The sequence below is a fragment of the Rhipicephalus sanguineus genome, chromosome 4 (assembly GCF_013339695.2).
Source record: "Rhipicephalus sanguineus isolate Rsan-2018 chromosome 4, BIME_Rsan_1.4, whole genome shotgun sequence".
NCBI lineage: Eukaryota > Metazoa > Arthropoda > Arachnida > Ixodida > Ixodidae > Rhipicephalus > Rhipicephalus sanguineus.
In genome coordinates this window covers 51,474,715-51,495,977 of record NC_051179.1, presented here as the reverse complement: position 1 = coordinate 51,495,977, position 21,263 = coordinate 51,474,715, and the positions used below count along the sequence as shown (strand labels likewise).

Here is a 21,263-nt window from a genome sequence, read left to right as displayed (position 1 = left end):
TAAACAATGGCGCCTTAGTTGCACGCACCACGGTAATATACCACTCAATCATCAGTGATGAGAATCGGCCCTAATGTGAAGAGATTCTTCCCGAGACATCAGTGAAGTATATGGAAAAAAATATACGTCGCAATTTTGGGAAGAATATAAGTTCTTGGGTTTTACGTGCCGTAACCACGGTATGATTAGAGGCCCATCGTAGTGAAGGATTCCGGATTAATTCTGATCACCTGCCAGGGTTATTTAATGACAGTTTATTTTTATTTAACTTTGTATATATGCTTAAAGTCCTCGTGAGCAAGTGGAAATTTTATTCGGCAAAAAATAAATAATGAAATAAATAAAAATTGGTTTAGTTTAATGCGGTTATTTCAAGTTTGTCGAACGATAGCCCACTTTCGCTTGCTCTGGCAAAAGTCGAGACCATTGGTTTGCTCAGGTTTAACCTTATTGCATGTCTTGGTTTAGACGAGGACGACGGTAAGTCTACATGCTTGGACTAACACGCCGCGACAAGGGAGCCAACGTGTTACGCCACAAGACAACACACAGACGTTGCTCGACGCCGTCGGCGCTCATGGCGCGAATGCGCAGCGAACGTGGATGCAGCCAGCGCCTCTGGCGGTGGCGGCACGAAAGACTCGTCTGGAGCCATGGCCTCCGAGATTGCGCGCCGGCGGGTTTCTCTCCGGCCGTTCCAATCGCCGCGCTCTCCACCAAAAAAAAAAAAAAAAATGCAATGCGCCTTGCGCCCGGCTATCGCGAGAGGGCGTGTTTAGTGAAGATTCCGGTGGCAGCGGATACCGGCGGCAGAAAGCAAAGCGCACAGCATACCAGCGTGCACGTTGGCACTTTTTCGCGTGCAAGGAAGGATCAGCGGCCGGATCTTCTGAATGCACTGAAGGTAAGTATTTTTTTTTTTCTGCTACAGCACTTATTATGGCCCGATTTACGGATCAAAGCTTTGCAACTACTCGATTTTCCTGATATAAATCACTGTATGGACACATCAATTCGTCTCTGGTACTGTTTAGGCGAAAGCCTTTAATGTCTCATACTCGCGGTGACAGTCCGTCCGGGCCCTGGCACGGTGCCAGATGTGGCCACTCCCCCTCACACTCTCTCAGCAATCACGTGATGGCACAGCGGCCCATAGCAACAGTTGCCCGTTCTTGAAATTTAATACATAGTTTAGGGCGTCACCCATAGTCCTGAGTCGCTTTGGGACGTTAAACCCCATAAACCAACCGATACGTAGCTTAGTGTTTTAATAAGGATACATGTTGCGTAATAGCGACGGTTATGAAAGAGTGTTAGCTTTCAGTCTACGCCAATCATGTCGTTTGCTGAGGGATTCCTGCGCAGCCGCGGATAAAGTGGTTTCGATAATGCGTCGTGCTTCAAGATATCGTAGCAGCTAATGAGGCATTCAATTCTCACGCCCTCCTCTAACTGTGCTGTGGTTCGGTTGGAGAATCCTCGAGTGATGGGCAGCTTCGTTGCCGGAAGGAGTTCAGTGGGCTGGCGTCCACATAACCTGCACCGCGGTCTAGGATCTTCGGCACTGATTGACAGTTTCTACGCAGGGGCGAAAAGTAACTCGCTCTAGCATTGAGGAATACTCTCGACTGCCGTATTAGCTTCGCGTATTACGTTTTTTTTTTTTTTTTGTTATGGAGGCTATACCATGGCGGTGGCCGCCTCCAGCACACTTTCTGTTTCCGAGACTAGGATTGAGGACCATACGGTGTTTGAACTAGCATGTCCACTGCGTGCATTTGCATGACGTTGGTTGAAAGTTACACACGACATTGTGCTTGCATAATGCTTAAGACAGTCGCAGAATTTGTAACTTGATTGTATATTTACCTTTGTGCGAGTACAAAATAGTGCAGCATTCAACATCGTTCTTTTTTATACATATATATCAGAGGACTCACCTTGTGAACGAGTTTCCGGCAGTAATAAACGTGCACGCCGTGGCAGACGAACGAGGTCGCGACATTCCAGATCAGAAATATGAGCACGCAAGTACTCGGCTCGATGTAGCCGGTATGCCTGCAAATGAAAAAAGCAATGTTCATTACCAGGGGCGTAGCCAGAAATTTTTTCTGGGGGGGGGGGGGGGGTTCAACCATACATTATGTATGTTCGTGCGTGCGTTTGTATGTGTGCGTGTATATATGCGCAAGCAAAATTGAAAAATTTCGGGGGTGGTTTGAACCCCCCCAACCCCCCCCCCCCCCCCTTTGCTACGCCCCTGTTCATTACAAGGTAAAATGAATGAAATCATCATCTAGTTGACGAGACATTGCAGCCCCGAGATGGTCGTTCAGATTCACGAGTTCGTCCCTGCAACTACGCGCTGTAACGACACTGATTGCTAATAGTAAGTGCAGTTAAATTTAAAATTCCTTACACGGACTCTATATAAAGTGAAGCGCTGGATCAATTTAGATCAGTAAACTGTTTTTTCAAAATTCTACTGCCGTTAACTGTGTCTGCATGATCGCTGTTAGAAGACAAAACACGAAGGTCGAATTTTTATCTTCTAATTTCGCGCCCGAACTTCGGAACCTGAATGTCAGTTTGACGCCACAGATGTCCAATACGTTTTTTCTTATTTCGGCCGCCTGGTCTCCATCAAATGTTTCGAAACTTGCTACGTGGTGTATGTGGCTCCCTCGTAGAACGAGAGGCACATTTCATTTCTTCTCATAGAGAATTCATGTAGGTGCTCGCAGACGCCGTCAGAAATCGATAACGTCACAGCGAATGGGCGCGGGAACCTCAAGTCTGCATTTACTTCCAAGAGCTAAATTTTTTTTACGCGAATTTATTACACCAAACCGCTCACCTGCACCTTCGCTTAGCTTACATCGCTAACTCAGACGCTACGTGCGGCGTCTATGTGCATTAGATAACTTGCGTATGTGTGTGTGTGGTTGCGTGTGCCTGCATACGAATGAGTGCTCGTTCGTGCTATGTTTGTTTCCTTGTGATATACGTTTGCGTATTTGCGTGCGAAAGCATAGGTGACATAAATTGTTTTTCTTTCAACTGCAGTGTAGTAAATATGTGGTAAATTTAAACAAATTATGAAAGACGTAAAAACACCCTTTCGGTCGTTGGGGCCCGAACGACAACCTTCGAATTACTATAATAATATCTGCGGTTTAACGTCCCAAAACCACGATATGATTATGAGGGACGCCGTAGCGGAAGGCTCCGGAAATTTCGACCACCTCGGGTTCCTTAACGTGCACCTAAATCTAAGTAGACGGGCCTCAAACATTTTCGCCTCCATCAAAAATCCAACCGCCGCGGCCGTATATATATACCGTATAATTCGTATATATATATATATATATATATATATATATATATATATATATATATATATATATATATATATATATATATATATATATATATATATATATAACGAGATTACGTGCATTAACCCCGTAATTGCACCGGTGAGCATGTTTCTCCTTGCACCTTTGTCTCGGAATGATGTTTCGCTAACAGCACATGAAGCAGTTTATTGAAACTCTGTGTCATTTTTTATATTTCGGCACTATATATCGATCTCCCCGTAAGTTGTTATCGACAAGTATATTGACACCAGCCACGCCTACATGGCAGAACAACTTCGCTGCGGTGAGTGAGCGTTACATCCACGGAATGGTGACAATCACGTGACCTGAACTTGCACCTTACGGCGATTTTTTTTCTTTCTCATGCGCAATCATTCGACCGCGTAAATCATTGCAGCCTTGTCACGTGATGCCTCACCGGAGCATAAAGATAGACGAGCAGGAGGGCGTCAGTGGCGAAGTTCGAGTAGGTCTCCCCGACGAAGAAGTTGACGAGTTTCTGTTTCCCGTCTGCAACGGAGCAAACGGGGCGAGTTAACCATATGTCGTATATTGTATAGTCTTTCTATTACATATGCTAGGTTCAGTCATGGAGAAATGAAATGAAAAAAAAGAAAGAAAATGCGCAGCTTGCCCTGAGTGGTGCAGGGCTCGGGCAATTGGCACTCGGCTGGTCCTGGCTTCACTAGGCCCACGTGCATCCACACGCCGATGCACGAAGTGTTCACGTGATCACATTGCAAATCACGAGTATTGGCTAGGTATCGATCGGGTTCGATTGGGACTCGCTCGGCAATCACATCACCAAATATCTTAATTATCGGAATTATCTGAATATGGCTATTAGTTAATTGCCCAAATTTGCATATTCGATGACTGGTTAATTAGCTTACATCTCCAGTCAACCTAGTCTTAAATATAGCCTAATTAGGCTCATTAGCTTACTTGGCCTAATTTGAATACTCGAGGCTTGGTCTCGATTAGCTTGTATTTCAAGTCCGCCTAGTCTTGATTAGCTAATTAGCCTAATTAGTACTAGCTAGACTCAGTCTTAGTCTTAAAGGGACACTAAAGAGAAACAATTAATCGGTTTAGATTGATAAATTGTACTCTGAAAAATCTAATGTCGTCAATTTCACCATCATAGGTTTATTAACGCAGGAGAAAAATCAACTTCACAGTTTCATTTTTAAATTTCGCGCCGAAATCTCCGCATGTGGCGTCACGGATTTCAAAGCGTATTTATGGTATTTTGGCGCCATTCGCTCAACAGTATTTTCTCGAACATGGTATGTTAAGTGTATGGCCCCCTAAGAGGACAGGGTACTTCATATTTACTCATTAGGAACCACGTAGGCCCTAGTAGGCACCGTCAAAATATGTGACTTCACGGCAAATGGTGCGGAAACTTCAAGGTGGCGTCGCCACTCATGATTATCTTTTTGCGCGTTTCTCGCCTACTAAGCGTCTTCTCGCAGCAAGCGTGGTGTATTTGGAATGTGGAAGAGTAGTTTACTAATACGAGAAAAATCGTTTTGCTCTTTAGTGTCCCTTTAATCAGGCTTAGCTTGGCTCGTCTTTGCGAGCTCGGTCTTATTGGGCACACCAGAACCTCAACTCGGCTTCATTAAGACTAATTAGGATTTAGCTTAATTAGCTTAATCATGTTTATCTAGATAGGTAGTACCATGCTCAACTAGGCTTAATTAGGCTTGGCTATGATTAACTTTGCTTAACTAGGCACAGTTATGCTTAACTTGGCTTGATGTGGCCACGCCGGCATGATGATGATATTTAAGAAGAGAAGTTCAGCGCGAAACAAGACGGACCGCAAAGAATAGAAGACGCAAGCACTGGCGCTTACTACCAACTGCTTTATTCTCCTCTCAGCAACGCATATATATGGCACAAGCCACAATACGCATGGTTCTTAAATGCTATGTACCAACTAGGCCCAACAAAAGTTTTACTGATGATGATAGTTTGTTGTCTACATTGCGAACCGAAAAGTGGGCATAAGTGCTCTGTTGTAAAAGATTCAGTTTCGTTGGAAGGGCGAAGCTGAATATTTTACAGCAGCTCTGTTATGCCCACAATTTGTTATGAGGCAACGCTCTGGTATGCACCAGAGCGTTGCCTCATATCAACAAATCGGAATGTTATACGAAGGAAGGCTAGCGGCAAACTTTTTTTTAGGATCCGATGTCGCGTAACTCTACAAATCACATCGATTGCCAAAGCGCGTGAGATGCGCCGGTTTTTAAGTTTTCGGTGCTGAAGCGACATTTTGAAGTCCTGATATTGTCTTGTAATGTAAAACAATAAGTTATCCTCAACGCATAGGTGCGCAAAGAGCGTTGCTTTTTTTTTTGCTTACCGAAAGAGCGTTGACGATGCCAAACGCAGTAGCCGAGCAGGTTGGCGAGGTTGCACACCTGCGACCAGAAAACGTCCGAGCGAAGGAGGCAATGAGGAGGCAATACTCGAGGTAATGAGTTCGAAAGTCATTACCTCGTGCATTCAGGCGTGTATCGCGGTGTACAGCAGGGCGATGGTATACTATAGTTGTAAGTGGCCGCTTCGGCATTGTAAGGCTTTCTGAGCACCGTGACAAGACGAGTCTCGCAAGAGGAGCACTTACCGCGAGGAACGTAACAATGCAGACGACGGTTTTCTTCTTGGAATGCATGACGTGTATTTTGTCGAGCCACCAATGCCACCAATCTAAACGACACCTCTTCTTCCTCTTCCTCGGTGACGGCATGCGCGTAAATCACCGAGTGCGAATTTTCATTACCTCTGTAGCGTGCAGCATCCCCCTCGTGGCTTTGTGTCTGGCGCTCAGTCCGCAAAAAGTATGACCCTAACCCGCCGTGGTGATTTAGTCGTTACGGTGCTTCATTACTGACCTGCAGGTCGCGGGATTAAACCCCGGCCGCGGCGGCCGCATTTCGATGGAGGCGAAATCCTAGAGGCCCGTGTACATAGATTTAGGTGCGCCTTAAAGAACTCCACTGGGTCGAAATTTCCGGAGCCCTCCTCCACGCCGTCTCTCTTAATCATATCGTGGGTTTGGTACGTCAAACCCTCACAAGTATTACAAGAATGATTCTAGGGAGGCCGGGGCATACAGACGAAGACATTTCAAGCAAGGACGTTTCCTGGGCACGCATTCTTTAGCGGAAAGCGGCCAGCACACATCTCCCTGCGAATAACAACGTCCTCCTTCCTTCAGGAGTTAGAAAACTGACGTCCGCGCACTGTAACGCATGCGGGGCGCATTCGCAGACCTCGCATGCGTATAACACGTGTACATTGTTCACTGCGCAATAATTATCGTCTCCCTCCCTCTCTCTCTCCCTTTGTGTTTTCATTCTCCCTTTCCCCCAAGCAAAGATACTTTTCCCGAAGCTTTAGTCGCATTGAAGTATATATATATAGTATATATATATATATAATATATATATATAATATATATATATATATATATATATATATATATATGTAACGCAGGAGACATGATGGCTGTACGAAGATCCATGTTATTAAACACTTCGTCTTCCTCTCTCACCACTACCGCACCACACCGTTCTCGTGTGGTTCGTCACACGCTTCCCCCTCCCCCCGAGAGAGTCGTAGATGCAGGGGCGGATGATATCTTCTTAATCTGCCCACGTGAACGATGTCAGTCTGGCGACCGAGTGGAGCCACGCTGCGGTCGATCTCGTAGTTAACAGTGGATATCTTGCGTATGATCGTATACGGTCCTTCCATTATTGCACTAAGTTTGCCGCGGTTTGGGTGCCAGGGTGTTTCGTATAGAACGAAGTCTCCCACTTGAAGCTCCGATGGAATGAATTTCTTGTCGTATATAAGCTTGTTTTTCTCGTGATATGCTAGTGAATTGCGGACCGCGTTTTGCACGAGCGTCCTGCAGGTTTTCGACAACGTCGGAGAGGAGACAAGGGTACGATGGTGTGCCATACATAAGAAAACAGGGTGGGTAGCCCGTGACCTCGTGAGGTGTTCTGTTGTATTCGTCGATAACGTCAGGGAGGAGACGCGCCCATGGTTTTCGGGGTTCGTCATTAATCTTGCAACGAAGGCGAGTTACGATAGACTGATTGGTGCGCTCATTTAGGCCATTACACTGCGGGCGTTGTGAGCTTGTAAAAAGCTGATGAATGTTGTTGTGCTTGAGGAACTGCTTGAATTTGCCGGCGGTGAATCCTGTGCCGCGGTCGGAAAGGAACTTCCGAGGCTTTCCAGCAGCGAAGATACTCTTCAGGCAAGAGATGTAGGCGTCGCAGGTCTCATTCTTGTGTGCAAAAGCCCACACATAACGGGTGGCATGATCAACGGCTAAGTGGATAAATCTTTTGGAGGAACCGTAGTCGGCAAAACCTCCGATAGTGTCCATGGCCAGAAGATCAAATGGTTGTTCCGCTGGTGGTAAAGACTCCAAGGAACCAAAGCGTTTGGTCTTCGGCTTCTTGCAGCGCTGGCAAGTATCGCAGTGTCGAATGTATTCGGAAACGTCGGTGACGATGTCAGGCCAATAGTATTGTGGAGAGAGAAGCCGCAATGTCTTCTTTACACCGACGTGACCGAAAGTGCCATGAGCTTTCTGGAGAAGAGAAGATCGGAGGGCAAATGGGACGTAGACTTTTCGTATCCCTCTGCGCGTGACTATGGTCATTCCGTTCTCAATGGTATGCTTGCCGGGCGGTTTGTCGTGGGGATGTTCTCGCAGTTGTTCAACAGATAGGAGTTGAATAATCGGGTTTCGCGACAGTGCGTCGGTTTCGATGTTGTCAATGCCCTTTTGGTGCTTGATGTTCACGTCGTACATGGAGAGCTTCAAGGACCATCGGAAGAGGCGCCCTTGGGGATTTTTGATGTTTTTAAGCCACTGCAACGCCGCGTGGTCCGTGATCACAGTGAAAGGTTTCCCGTGTAGGTAACAGTGCCATTTATCAATGGCGTCAATAATTGCCAAGCATTCAAGTTCTGTGATGGCGTAATTGATTTCGTGTTTGAGTAGCTTGCGTGAATGGTATGCAATGGGATGCTCTCGACCTTCATCATCCGCTTGCTTCAAGACGGCGCCGATACCTTTGTTGGACGCATCGCAGTATAGCACGCAAGGCTTGGAGGCGTCGTAGATTTTGAGGATGGGCTCTTCTGTTACGCATTTCTTGAGCTGAGTGAAAGCCAGCTCACAGTCCGAATCCCAGTTCCAGGTGGCGTCTTTGCTGAGCAGGCGTGTCAGTGGGTGAGCAATTTCACTGAAGCGGGCGATGTAGCGACGGTAAACATTCACAGTGCCGAGAAAACGCTGTAACTCTTTAGGGCGTGATGGTGTCGGAAACCGTAGGATTGCATCCACGTTGCTTTGTTTCGGAGTGACCGTGCCATTCGATACCCTGTGTCCCAGGTACTCAACGGAGGTTCGGGCGAATTGACATTTCTTCAATTTCAGCTTGACGAATTCGCTTTTGAAAGCTTTTAAAACGGCCTCTAGATGCTTCAGGTGGTCTGTGAACGTGTCGGAATAGACAACAATGTCATCAAAGTAATTCGTGACGTGCGTCAAGCGGTGTTTTGTCAATATGGACTTGACAGCCCGTTCGAAAGTGGCTGGGGCGTTCCGTAGGCCAAAAGGCATGACAAGCCACTCGTAGTGACCGGTACGTGTGACAAATGCCGTTTTTGGAATGTCTTCGGGATGCATCTTCACGTGCCAGTAACCAGACGTTATGTCTAATGTCGAGAAATACGTAGATTTCCCGAGAGAATCGAGAATGTCGTCGATGCGAGGGATGGGTTGATAGTCGGGCACCGTCACTGCGTTTAGCTTGCGGTAATCGATGCAGAAACGCGTGCGTCCTTCCCCTTTTTTCTCTGCCAGAAGTGCCGGTGCAGCGTATGGTGACGTAGACAGTCGTATGACGCCTTGCGCAAGAAGGTCGTTGATCTGTCTGTCCATTTCAACGCTATCGGCTTCTGAGCATCGATAGGGAGCCCTGCGGTTGGGAACATTGTTGGTGAGAAGAATGCGATGCGTTTCGCTGATGATGCACCCGATGTCTGTCTGTGACTTGGAAAAAATGTCGTCGTACTTATGGACAAGCTGCTTCAATGCGAACTGTTGAGTTTCATTTAGATGCACTAAATCGCAAACTTCAACTTCCTGCAAAGAAGCGTCCATATTAGCCGTGGCATGGTTTGGTGCACGGGGATGCAGGATGTCATTCTCTTGGCGTAGAGTCAGGGTGTCAAGGTCCAGGGACAAGTTAAAGAGACAGGCACTGTCCAAGCCAAGAAGTAAGTTGCTCTTCATGCCTTGTAGAACATGTGCCTGAATTTCCCTTGTGACTTTCCTATCTGTATCATTAGATTGACGCGACCCAAAGTTTTGGTAGATGATGTGACTTGTTGAACTGAGATGCATGAATTCCTCATTATTTGTAGGTGAAGAGCCTCCAGCACTGCTTCGTTGATACAGGTGATCGTAGCTCCAGTATCAAGAGTAGCGCTGACAGGGTACCCGTTAATGAGTGCATCAAACTGAATTACATGAGCTTTGGGTCGCCCTCCTCGTTTCCCTGGTCGGTAGAGAGGGCGGAAATGCTTGCGCGTCGTGGGCATTCATTGTGCCAGTGCATCTGTCGGGGTAAGCCATCCATTGCGCAGTGTCTGCATTCAGAAGCGGGTGTTCGTAACGGCGTGTTAGGTGGACGCTGACGGGCGCTGCCGCTTGCTGCGTTGATCTGCGTGTTTCGACTGGGAAGAACGCGCTGTACTTTAACTCTCTGCAAAGTTGACTCTACGCGCAGCGCAGCTGAAAGCCACGTCGCTGGTGTAGACGGGTTAAGGCCAGCAAGAGCCATTTCCATATCGGCGGGAAGGCCGTCATTGAGCCCGGAAATAAGGTGTGCGTCCTTTAGGTCGGCAAGGCGTCCGAGACACGTTTTTTCGTTATAGTAGTCCTTCAGGCTCTGGCCTGGCCTCAGCCGACAATGAATGAATTGACGGAAAGGATCCGCTACGGCGCTTGTAAAGCGTTGCTTCATGCATTCAGATAAGCTGTCCCAAGATGCGTCAGTGTCGAACACCTCGGTGAGGAACCAGCGGAAAGCCTCACCTTCAAGGTAATCGGAGAAGTGGCACAGCTTGTCTCGCTCCGTCCATGCAGCGGCCGCAGTCTTCACATCGAAGAGCCGGAGCCACTTGTCAAAGGGGACGTCCTCGGGTGCTCCAGAGAACTTCGGGATGTTGATGACTTTCTTGGATGTTGCCATGATGAAGGGCACGGTAGATCCTGTCGACTAGTGTAACGCAGGAGACATGATGGCTGTACGAAGATCCATGTTTATTAAACACGTCGTCGGCTTCTAACAGACATCACTGCCTTTATACGTCACATATATATATATATATATATATATATATATATATATCTTTTATCTCTCTCCTCGTCAAAGTGCATCAGCGACTTCCCACTGTCAATAGATTCATCAATATCTTATCAATCAATTAATACCGTCAGGTACTACTAACGGTTACCATCAACTTTTCCTTCCTTTCAGTTTTAAGTTCCACATATAACCTCTGAAGTGAAGTTTGGGTTTTTTTTTTCCTTTAAATGCAAAATAAATATTAATAATAATTGAAACCGTATCATAAACTGCCTGAGGACCGTTTCATCAGACTTCAATGTTCCTCTTACGCCTCAGTCCCTAAATAGGTCCTTTTTCCACGCTATATATCTTTTCTGCACGATGTTCTCACTATTTTTTTCTTAGCTGTTATTTCTTTATTCCCTTCTACAGCGAAGCTGTATATGACTCGTTCGTGGCATTTAGTCGGAATGAAATGAGATGGAATAACTTTATTTATGTCTTGTGGGGGGCGAACTAGCCCGTAGCGGGCCGCTCCCACGTTGGGAAAGATAGGTTTGGCCACTCCACCACGTCGAGGGCCCGTTGGACAGCCCATAGTTGTGCTTCCAAATCCGGCTGCATAGGGCAGCATCCCACTTGGACGACGTAACGTCTTCGTCACCCCGTAACGCGGGGCACCGCCAGAGCATGTGTTCTAAACTGGCAAAAGCTTAGCAAAGCGCGCAAGTGCTTGACGTCTGAATTTCGGGATAGATCATGGGCAATAGTGCAGTGTTGAAATCGAGAGCCCCCCGCCCCCCTGCCCTTTGGAGCCTCGTTCCCCAGCTAGCGCGCGGGCCGGCCCCGCGCGACTTGAGCTCCGGGAACCGCCGTTAATCGGCAACATGGCGACCGTGGCTACGATGCCAGGCCTTTTTGTATAGCGCAAGCCATTCGTCGCCCCTTCCCGCTGCTTGGCACACGTCACGCTAGCGTGTGTCACTGGCCTACGCCGGTCCTCATTGGCCCCCAGTGACAGACCCCTCCACACATGAGTTCGCTTCTGTCTGGCGCTGGCTCGCCGTGTCAGATGCTCTCAGGCATGCACGAGAAGCTGACGTTCTGCTCTGCTGGCGGCTTCTAGTCCGTGCGCTCGCACTGCTATATACCGTTTGGGTGATAGTCGTAGCGCCGCCGTAAGCGTGCGCTCGATTGGTCTTGCGGAGTTTCCCTGTACGGTCTGCAAGCCCGTGATCGTCGCACTGTGCTGCATCTTGAGTTAATAAACCCGTGTTTGTTGACCAGCTGCCTCGAGTGCCTTTTCTGCGCCGTGTCGGAGAGTCGACGAACCCGGCCGTAGCGTCTTTGTGCGCGGCAGCGGTGGAGTACGTTGCGTCCCTTCCAGTCACGCTCGTAGAGTAAGCTTCTTGCAAACATATCTCCACAAGGGCTAGGATATGCCCCGGTCTGCAAGAGTCTGAGTGTCAATACCTGAGACCCGTTGAATTTACTGTGCGGCTGCGGATACTTCCGCCTCCCCAGATAAAAGTTCGCTGTTACCCTATCGAAAATTCTCATGTGACACATATGCCTCATATCCAATAATCTCGTATGAACTCATATGAATCATATGTGTTCTCGTATGATCATACGAGATTACTGGATATGTGTCATACCTGTCATATGAGATTTTTCGATAGGGTAGTTCAATGTACGTGGCCGGGAGATCTCTAGCTTCCAGAACCTCAGCGCCGCGCCACCCGGTAGCTACGCGGTCGACGACTCCTCGTGCGGCTCTGTAGGCCGGAAACAAGAAATTTCTGAAATAAAATGTTTTCCTGGCGAGGCTGGATTTGATACAGCGCCCGCACGCTCCGAAGGAGAGTTTCTTAACCACCGTGCTACACACCCACCTCGCTGAAAGTGCATATAGCTAAATCAAATGACGAGAAAGTGCCGGAAATAAATAAATAAACCAAAATAAATTTCCTGGTGGTGGCTGGATTGACGTCCATACCACGACTGGAGGATGTAGCGAAATATAAGGGGCGAAATATTCTGGGAGGAAGTGTGGCAGATGCTGAAAATGCGAAAGCTTATTTTGTTGGGAAGCCTCGCTAGCACGCTGCCACAAATATAGGGGATAATTGATTTCAGCGATGGATCTGGGACTAACATGACGATATGTAGACCGTGGCAGCATAGACGTTCCGGAAATGATATCAGCTCCTTAGGCCGACGCACATAACGCGATGTATTTAGCCCAGCCCTCCAAATTGTGGCGCATTCTACTTATATGTGTGCAAGCAAGCGCTATTATCGTGGTATTTGTCATATCATCATCATTATACACCAGAGCTATCGTCATCACACCTGCCCAAGAAGGACGAAGAAGAACAAGTACGAGCCATGAACGAACAGCATGCAAGCGGTGGGTGCCAGAAATCCTAATGTTTCGCAACGTTTCCACAGACCACTCAAATTTTTCGACAGACCATTCACGAGTACCAGTAATTGCCTTTATTGGTACTCATCAAGCAGTAAATCATCATCATCATCATCATCAGCCTGTCTACGCCCACTGCAGGGCAAAGGCCTCTCCCATGTTCCGCCAATCAACTCGGTCCTGTGCTTTCTGCTGCCACGTTATACCTGCAAACTTCTTAATCTCATCTACCCACCTAATTTTTTAAATCATTGGTAAATCATTGGTACTTTATTGGTACTCTCAACAAGCAGTAACCATCAGGAGAGCGTTATATCCTGTTCTTAAATTATAGCATCAGCTTTTCACTTCCCTCCGTAAGAATGCGCCGGTTCGAATTATGTTTTATCTTCTAGTTATTTTTCCGGTATTTCTGCTTCTATGCGGCTCATTGTGGCATTCTGTTCCTGTTGGTTATAATTCTTTCAGGCTCAAGTAGCAGCGATGGGGGCAAGGCGAAATGGTCTCCACCGTCTCCGAGCCGCACCGACGGCATTCGACGCGTGGGGTACCTGCTGCCGTTCTACCTGTCTCCATTCCTAATCGAAGGCTCCAAGGTACGCTAGTTTTCGAACATTCCATGTTGTCCTGTGAATCGGCGCACAAAGATCAATTATAGGTCATAACATTCTTTTCTTATTGCGAAAAGACAACACAGGAAAAAAAGACAGGACATTGCGCTACTCTCGACTACATTTAGTCCCTTAAAATAAGTTTGCCGTGGTTGAACGCAGTTAAACCAAGTTTGTCGGTCGATAGCCCGATTTTGCTTGCTTTGGGAAAGGACGAGATCATTGGTTCGCAGATATGTTACGTGATGATGTCATCATATGACGTCATGATGACGTCATATGGTGACGTTTAAGGGGGCCCTGCAACACTTTCCCAAGTAATGGTGTAATGGCTTCATTAAAAGGGATTATTGCCTCCCGAATCGACTGTCGCAAACATTTTTAGAACCCGCCAAGTAGGAGTGGAGAGACGGGAATTTCGCTTTAAGCGCTTTCTCTCTCTTTTCGTACCAGCGAGCGCGCTGAAAGCTACGCAGCGTGGGGGGTGACAAGGGGGTCAAAAGATGCGTTCCTTCGTCGGCGATCGTCATGACCTTAATTTAAGCACTTTCTTTTCATTTTTTCTTCAAACGCGTGACTTACTTTCAGTGTGATCGCACGCCAGCGCGCGGGCATGTGCCGGCATCCCGCGGCGGTCACGCTAACTATGCAGCTCACGGTGCTCAAATCAGCCAAAGGCCGTGGACGTTGGGTAAATTGCGCAGTAATTTGGGTATATGTCATCATTTGTAGAGAGTAGAGGGAGCGATTTCTAGCCGACTTTGAGAATTAATTTTAAGTTTCATGTTTTGCTCGTGTGCGATCGGCAACGTTTTCTGACCATGCTTAATAACTATTGCAGGGCGCGTTTAACCTTGTTGCGTGTCTTGGTTTAGACAATGACGACAGGAAGTCTATACACACGCTTCGTCTGCACGCCGCGACAATGGAGCCAACGCGCAGTGTGCTTGGATGCAGCCAGCGCCTCTGGCGGTAGCGGCACGAAAGGCTCGTCGGGAGCCGCTGTTCGTTTTCGCGAACGCTCCGCACCAGGCTTTCGCTGAATTTCTTTCGACGGCATTGAGACTGGCTGAGCTAGGTCAGATTCGTGGAACCAGGCGGTTCCCCGGTTTGTAGCTGGGGGAGCTCAACTATTGCTATAAAACTGTTCTGAATACGCACCAACTAGACCGCCATCGCATTGCGCTGATCAGTAGTAAGGCCAAAGGAACCGATCACTATAGTGATCGGTTCCTGTGGCCTGATAGCACGGTAGATATATCTACCGTGCTGTCAGAGCAGATTTAGCACAACGGTGACCTATACTAGCATGCGCATTCCAGTATGCCGTACGACGTGTCCAGTGATGATGGCGTTGGCAGTGATGATAATAATGATGATGATGATGTGGTGGAGGAGGAGGATTTTTATTCGCATTGCGTCAGAAGTGGGGCTACGGAAATGCCACCTGGCCCGTTTGATTTAACCAGGGCTTCAGTACACCTCGTACACTAACATTTTGCCAATGTTCAGAGTATTATTTTTTAACTGCGTAGAGCTTTAGGGGCCCGGCTGGTCGTCCATCCACAGTCCCATGTAGCATGGTCACGCAGTGGTCAATACTGGCCTAAAACAAGGCTAACAATGCTCAGAAACAGTGTAACATAAGCTAAAAAGGTCTATAGAATAATACAAACGCCAGAAATAACAAATAATTATACGCCGTAATTTACCTAAAATTGCAAAAAACGCTTCTCAAACATTTGGCTGATACCCGCGCAGCGCAAGAGAGGGCAGCCCCGTGTCGGCTAGCGCGCGAATATCAAATGAATCCCTGGGTTGCCCGTGATACGCACTTCCTCAGGTTTCACGGTAGTGGAGCTACATTAAGCGCAGAATTAGCGTTGGATTAGAGCAAGATTGCCGCTATATGAAGCGCTCGATTTAGACTTTTTCTTGGTACAGGCGTCCCAAGGGTGCCTTTAAATAGTCCTCCCGTAGTAGAGAACATAATACACTGAATCGTTTACATTTCGTTCTCAACATGTTCCCATTATTTATTTATGACGCTAGCTCCTAGCGACATAAGCCTATAGCGGAGATGTTGACCTCTCGTGATCCCGAAATAGCTCCATAAAAGGCGTAATGAAAGTCGGATAAACAAAAGAAAACCTTATAAAAGGCATTACTGGTTCTACTTAATGGTTGTATAGAATATATAAGTTGACGAGAATTAAGTTGAGCGAAGTGAAGTTCAGCTATCCCAGTGGATAGTTATTCCCGTGAATGGTCTAATAAAAGGGCCACTTAAACCCTCGAAGCACAGGAAAGTGCCTCTAGGTCCGCCCGCCGAAGTGATGTTTGGTGGGTCTGTAGTACCTAAGTGCTGGGCAAGGGAGGAGTGCACTCACCGTGTGTAGTACTTAATTATCATTAATTGTCAAATGAGACCGTAGAACGCCCATAGATACGTTGCAAATAGAACTAGAAAGACGGGGTTTTGGGTGCATAAGCCATCTTTGGGGGTCCGCGAAACCCATCCTCGAAAAAAAAAAAAACGCGTTTTTTGGAGGCACAATATAACCGGTAAAACCGGCCCCTTCTGATTTTTTTTTTTGGTTTGCTTCACCGCAGAACACTTTTTCATTGCGGCGGAGCTGACTTAAGTTTATCTTTATCGACGAGATGGCTGTAAAAACTTTTATTGCAGTTTTCTACGACATATGCACCTGAACATGATTTTATAGCTAGGAACTGGTTGAATGTGGCTTCAGACCGCACAACTTATTGACAAGCTAACTGTTGAGATCGAATTGGTGTGGCCCTTTGCTTTGACCATTCTTTGCCTGCGAGAAATAAAAGGGACCTATTTGACGCTGCGTGTGGTGCTAACTTATGACACCCCCCCCCCCCCCCCGCCTTTTCTGTCACTGCAAGGGATCCATAATCAGTTCCACTAGTCCACAAGGGGTCCCCGAAACATCCATGGCTGAGGACCACTGAACTAGGGTGTAGGCAGGAAGAGTTAGGGATACGAGTTATTGGAGAGTACCTTAGTAACCTGCGATTCGCTGATGACATTGCATTGATGAGTAACCCAGGGCACGAATTGCAACTCACGATTACTGAATCGGACAAGTAAAGCAGAACGGTAGGTCTGAAAATTAATATGCAGAAAATTTAAATAATACGCAACAGTCTGGGAAGAGAACATCGCTTTGCAATAGGTAGCGAGGCACTGGAAGTGATAAAGGAACACGTCTACTTTGGACAGGTAGTGACCGCGAGCCGAACCAATACCGAACACGCGCTCACGCACGTGACACGTGATGTCACGCACGTAGCTATACTAAGATAAGGGCAGCAGTGTTCGGAAAGATAACTGTGCTCCAGAACAGGGGCATAGGCAGAAATTTTTTTCGGGGGGGGGGGGGGGTGTGCACCACCTTGATCTGAAGTGGAGGCTGGGCAGGCAGATGTGGTCGAGTGTTATTTTGTGCTCTGTGTAGCATGGCAAAAAAAAAATCGGGGGGGGGGGGGGCACGGGCCCGGTCCCCCGGCTACGCCACTGCTCCAGATGTTGATGTGCCCCGGCGTGCCCGAGTGGGATGTGTGAATGCGCGTGCATCCTTCACGTAAACTATCTATACATGTGCAATTTTCACGCGCTATTGAGTGCCTGTCGGCGTCTTGGCACCACCAGGGTCACTGTCGACGCACGAGTGCCCGTGACCGTGGGCGTCACAGGGCCGCAAGCCCTCCTTCGGACGTAGTCGCAGTCACACCGGCCAGCACACATACTCGGCGGGGAACTAGAATATACTACCTATCGCGCCGCACGCCTCTCTACGCGTCTTCCGCCTCCGTCCTTTCGTTTTCTTGATTTTCTCTTTCTGGGCGTTTGCGCGGTGCTTCCTGTTGCGTGAATACAAAAGTTCTCATATACAGACACGAAACTACGCTATACGAAGCTACACAGCAAGAAGCACAACCGCAGATATGCGTAGACGACTATACAGAGAACGATTATACTATAAGCTTTGCATCAATTTTAAAGGAACCGTAGCAGGCGTCGCTTTTTTCTTTGCGGGATGCTGACCTCAAAGTGACTCTGTGAATGACCACTGTTAGCGTACGCTGTCTCTGTTCTTGCGTGGCGCTCAGTGTTTCCAATGAAACGGATTCCCAAAATGCGTGGAATCAGCCGGAATTTTTCTCTTTCGTCTGATTATTTCTCGTAGACTTCCTTCTCCGGCGCGATCACCATGTCGGCCTCGAGATAATCGAGGCATTATTCATTAGGCAGAGGGGTGACAAGTCTGTTAACCGGCCATTTTTGTCACTAACTGACAGGAAGCTGGCCTTTCTTCACGGCCACATTTAATCGATTTCAAAATAAGGTCTTCGTGTGCCATTATGCGTTTTGGCAGGAATTTGCCTGATTGCTTAAAAAAAATCAGGCGAAGCTTGCACTAAGCAATGCAAGGCTTGAAACGGCGAAAGTGGACGATCCTGAAGACTAATCTGGTCGCTTCTAAGCCTTAGATAGGTGATGCAGGTTTTTTCTATGTTGATTCTCAGCGCAGAGAGGTTCGAGTTAAACCACAGACAGTCACAGATACGACACGGATGTCCAAACTACAAAGACAACCTCGCGCTGCAACCAAGCGTTCGCACCTCTCATAGAACTACGGGCACGTCGTCGTTAGCGAAGGCCTTCCATCGCTTCGGGGTCTTCTCGCAGCCGCCGTTGCCTATCCCGTTCCCTAGCATTCTCATCGCCACCTATTTCTTCATAAAACATACGGACATTAGTTAAAATCGTTGTTGGCCTAGTGTGTCGTTCATACTTGAAAGTAAAACGTTGCGCGAAAAGAAAAAAAAAACACTTTCATTAGGAAGGTACGGGGACATGCCCAAAGGAATCTGGAAGCCACATGTTCGAAATCCCAGCTCCGTAGCCTCTTTCGTCTTCCAGAAAACGCAGATTTAGCCAGCAGGAATTGTCGCAGCAAATGCCCGACGTCTAAAAAAAAAAAGTACAAAGTGCCACTCAGACTGAGTGACGTCAATTTCTGCGGTGATTCACCAAGGTGAACATGCAGTGTCAATCACTTCTATTCCTTATCTTTAGCTCCTCTTCACAATATTAAAAATTGATGCAAAATCGCATCTTACCAACTAAATATAACATTGCGCTGTTTACTGCACCTTTGATTCAGAGTAGTAAAGCATCTAGACGCCATAGGACGTGATCAAAGCTACATGCCATAAATGGCACAGAAATGCAGATGAAGAACTGCCGCAGGATACCTTACCTGGCTTCCTTTTTCGACTTCGTTTTCGGCGATGGCCCCTCCGTATCGCTGGACAGTTGTGCTTGAGGCTGTTTCACATGGTTTTATATTCACCCATACTGCTCACGATACTACACCACATCCAATAGTAATGCTATTACATAGCCGCAGACAAACCACTGGACGGTCGCATAAACGCTGGTAACATTTTGCTACGATGTCAAACCAACAAGCGCGTGCAACTTGTTCGTTGTACGAGAGTTGTCCATGCCAACGGAAAATTGAAACTGCGTTTAAGGTTTCTGCCGATGTGGCCGCCTCGCAGTGACTTAGAAACAGGTCATAGTTACGGTATTAATATCAATATTTTAGAGTTGTTGCTTGCGCCACTGTATCACTGTACCAGAGTAGCTGCCGTCCAGCCATATCATGGCATGTTGTACCGTAATATATAGGAACACGTTTACGGACAACCTAACCCTACGCAATCCATAAAGTCACCTGAAATCTGAAACAGTACACGAGAGCAAGAAAAAGTGTCTCAAATGTGCCACTTCCTAGTGTAAAGCGAAAACTACGCACTAATATAGCTTGCATAAGCTAACGAGAGATGGCACCGTGTGCCGCGGAATGCCTTTCATACAACGTGTATATAAATTTATTGTTTACTTTTGTTATTATTCTTATAATTATTTATTATTTTATTTATTTAATTTATTAAGCTAGGACGCCAATAAGGGGTCCACCCGGTACAAAGGCTGATTAGCCACATATCAGGAAGTCTCACCCATTTTGATTTATTAGCAGCCCTTGAAGCCCTCATTACGTCTGTCATGTCACCCCTGGTGGATTATGCACACAGTCCAGGCTCTTTACTACTTAGCTGAAGCTCCGTACAATCTCTGCAGTACAAACAATTGATGATACGGGCAGAAATAGCGATGCTGGAGCCTTGTGGAATCTCTTCTTGAGAAAACAACTTTCCGTAACTTATTAAGCAGATTGATATATTGCTATCTCTGTATGTTGATCTCTTATCTGTACGTATTTTGCGGTGCAAGCCACCGTCTCTAACCTCTATATGTCTCTAATCTATCATTACATCTGCACTTGTCTAGATATATTTCTATATTAATTCTAGGTCTGTTAAGAACGCAAGAAGAAAGAAACATACGTACCATTGTGCTTGTGGTTGCAAATGTATGTCAAGGCGAAAGAAAATTGATGTGCGCAAGAAAGAGCAGACGACATAGAGATTTACCAAGGAGAATGTTCACAACACTTTTATTTATCTTTCAAGCAGTGTGCGATTCGAACTTAGCCATGAAAGCATTGAAAGCGTCTACATCAGTCTACGCAATACTTAGAAATCTTTAAATTGCCGAATTTAACCATAGCATACTTGAGGAAATGGAGGCGATTAACAAACAGCCTCAGCTGAGGAACAGTCCGATGTACAAACAGCTGACACAACGAGCTACACTAAGAAAAGATCCACGCTGCCCCACCTTGAAAAACATGCTGACCAGAGGTCTGACAATGTGTGGCGTCTGTGATATCAATAAATTCTGTAAGGTTCCACGGTCCAATGACGTTGCCTTTAGCAGCTCATGTATTTAACAGTAACAATTTGTGTAGATGTGAAGAAAAAATACACAGCGCGGACAGCATGGCACTTCAAAGCGGATCCTTAGGCACATCCATAGAAGACTCGTACACTGGATAAATTACAAGCACGGTGCTTGCACCGCGACCAGTTTTATTGTGAATGTGAAAAATGATTGACGGGGTTAGTGGCGCGCAAGGGCCAGAGATGGACAAAGAGCGCCATAGAAGCGATAATAAGTTGTCAATGGCAGGATGAATTGCTAGTGGTAGATGTAGCTGGGCTGTATAATGGCCTAAAACTTGTCGCTAAAAGCACGTAGTGTGGTAATAACATTACAATCACGGCAATGACTGACGTCAGTGTTATGAACGAAATGGGAGTAAAGCCACAAATGGGTACAACCCCGAGTGTCAAAATGGGTGTCTTTGCCATGCCAGAAAGTTCGTTGGCGAGGGTAAACACCCACCCCTTTCCCACTTATCCACATTGTGCACTGTTGTGATGGCGTGTAGAAGTTCTGAATTTGGCATGAGCGTCATGAAAACAAACAGAGACC

The 21,263-nt window shown here is 46.9% G+C and overlaps 1 protein-coding gene across 9 annotated transcripts in view; it reads left to right on the top strand.

Annotated features, from left to right (window-relative positions):
* The window catches only part of LOC119389978 (uncharacterized), a 137,028-nt gene that overhangs the window by 32,683 nt on the left and 83,082 nt on the right, over positions 1 to 21,263 (top strand). The window lies entirely within an intron of this gene.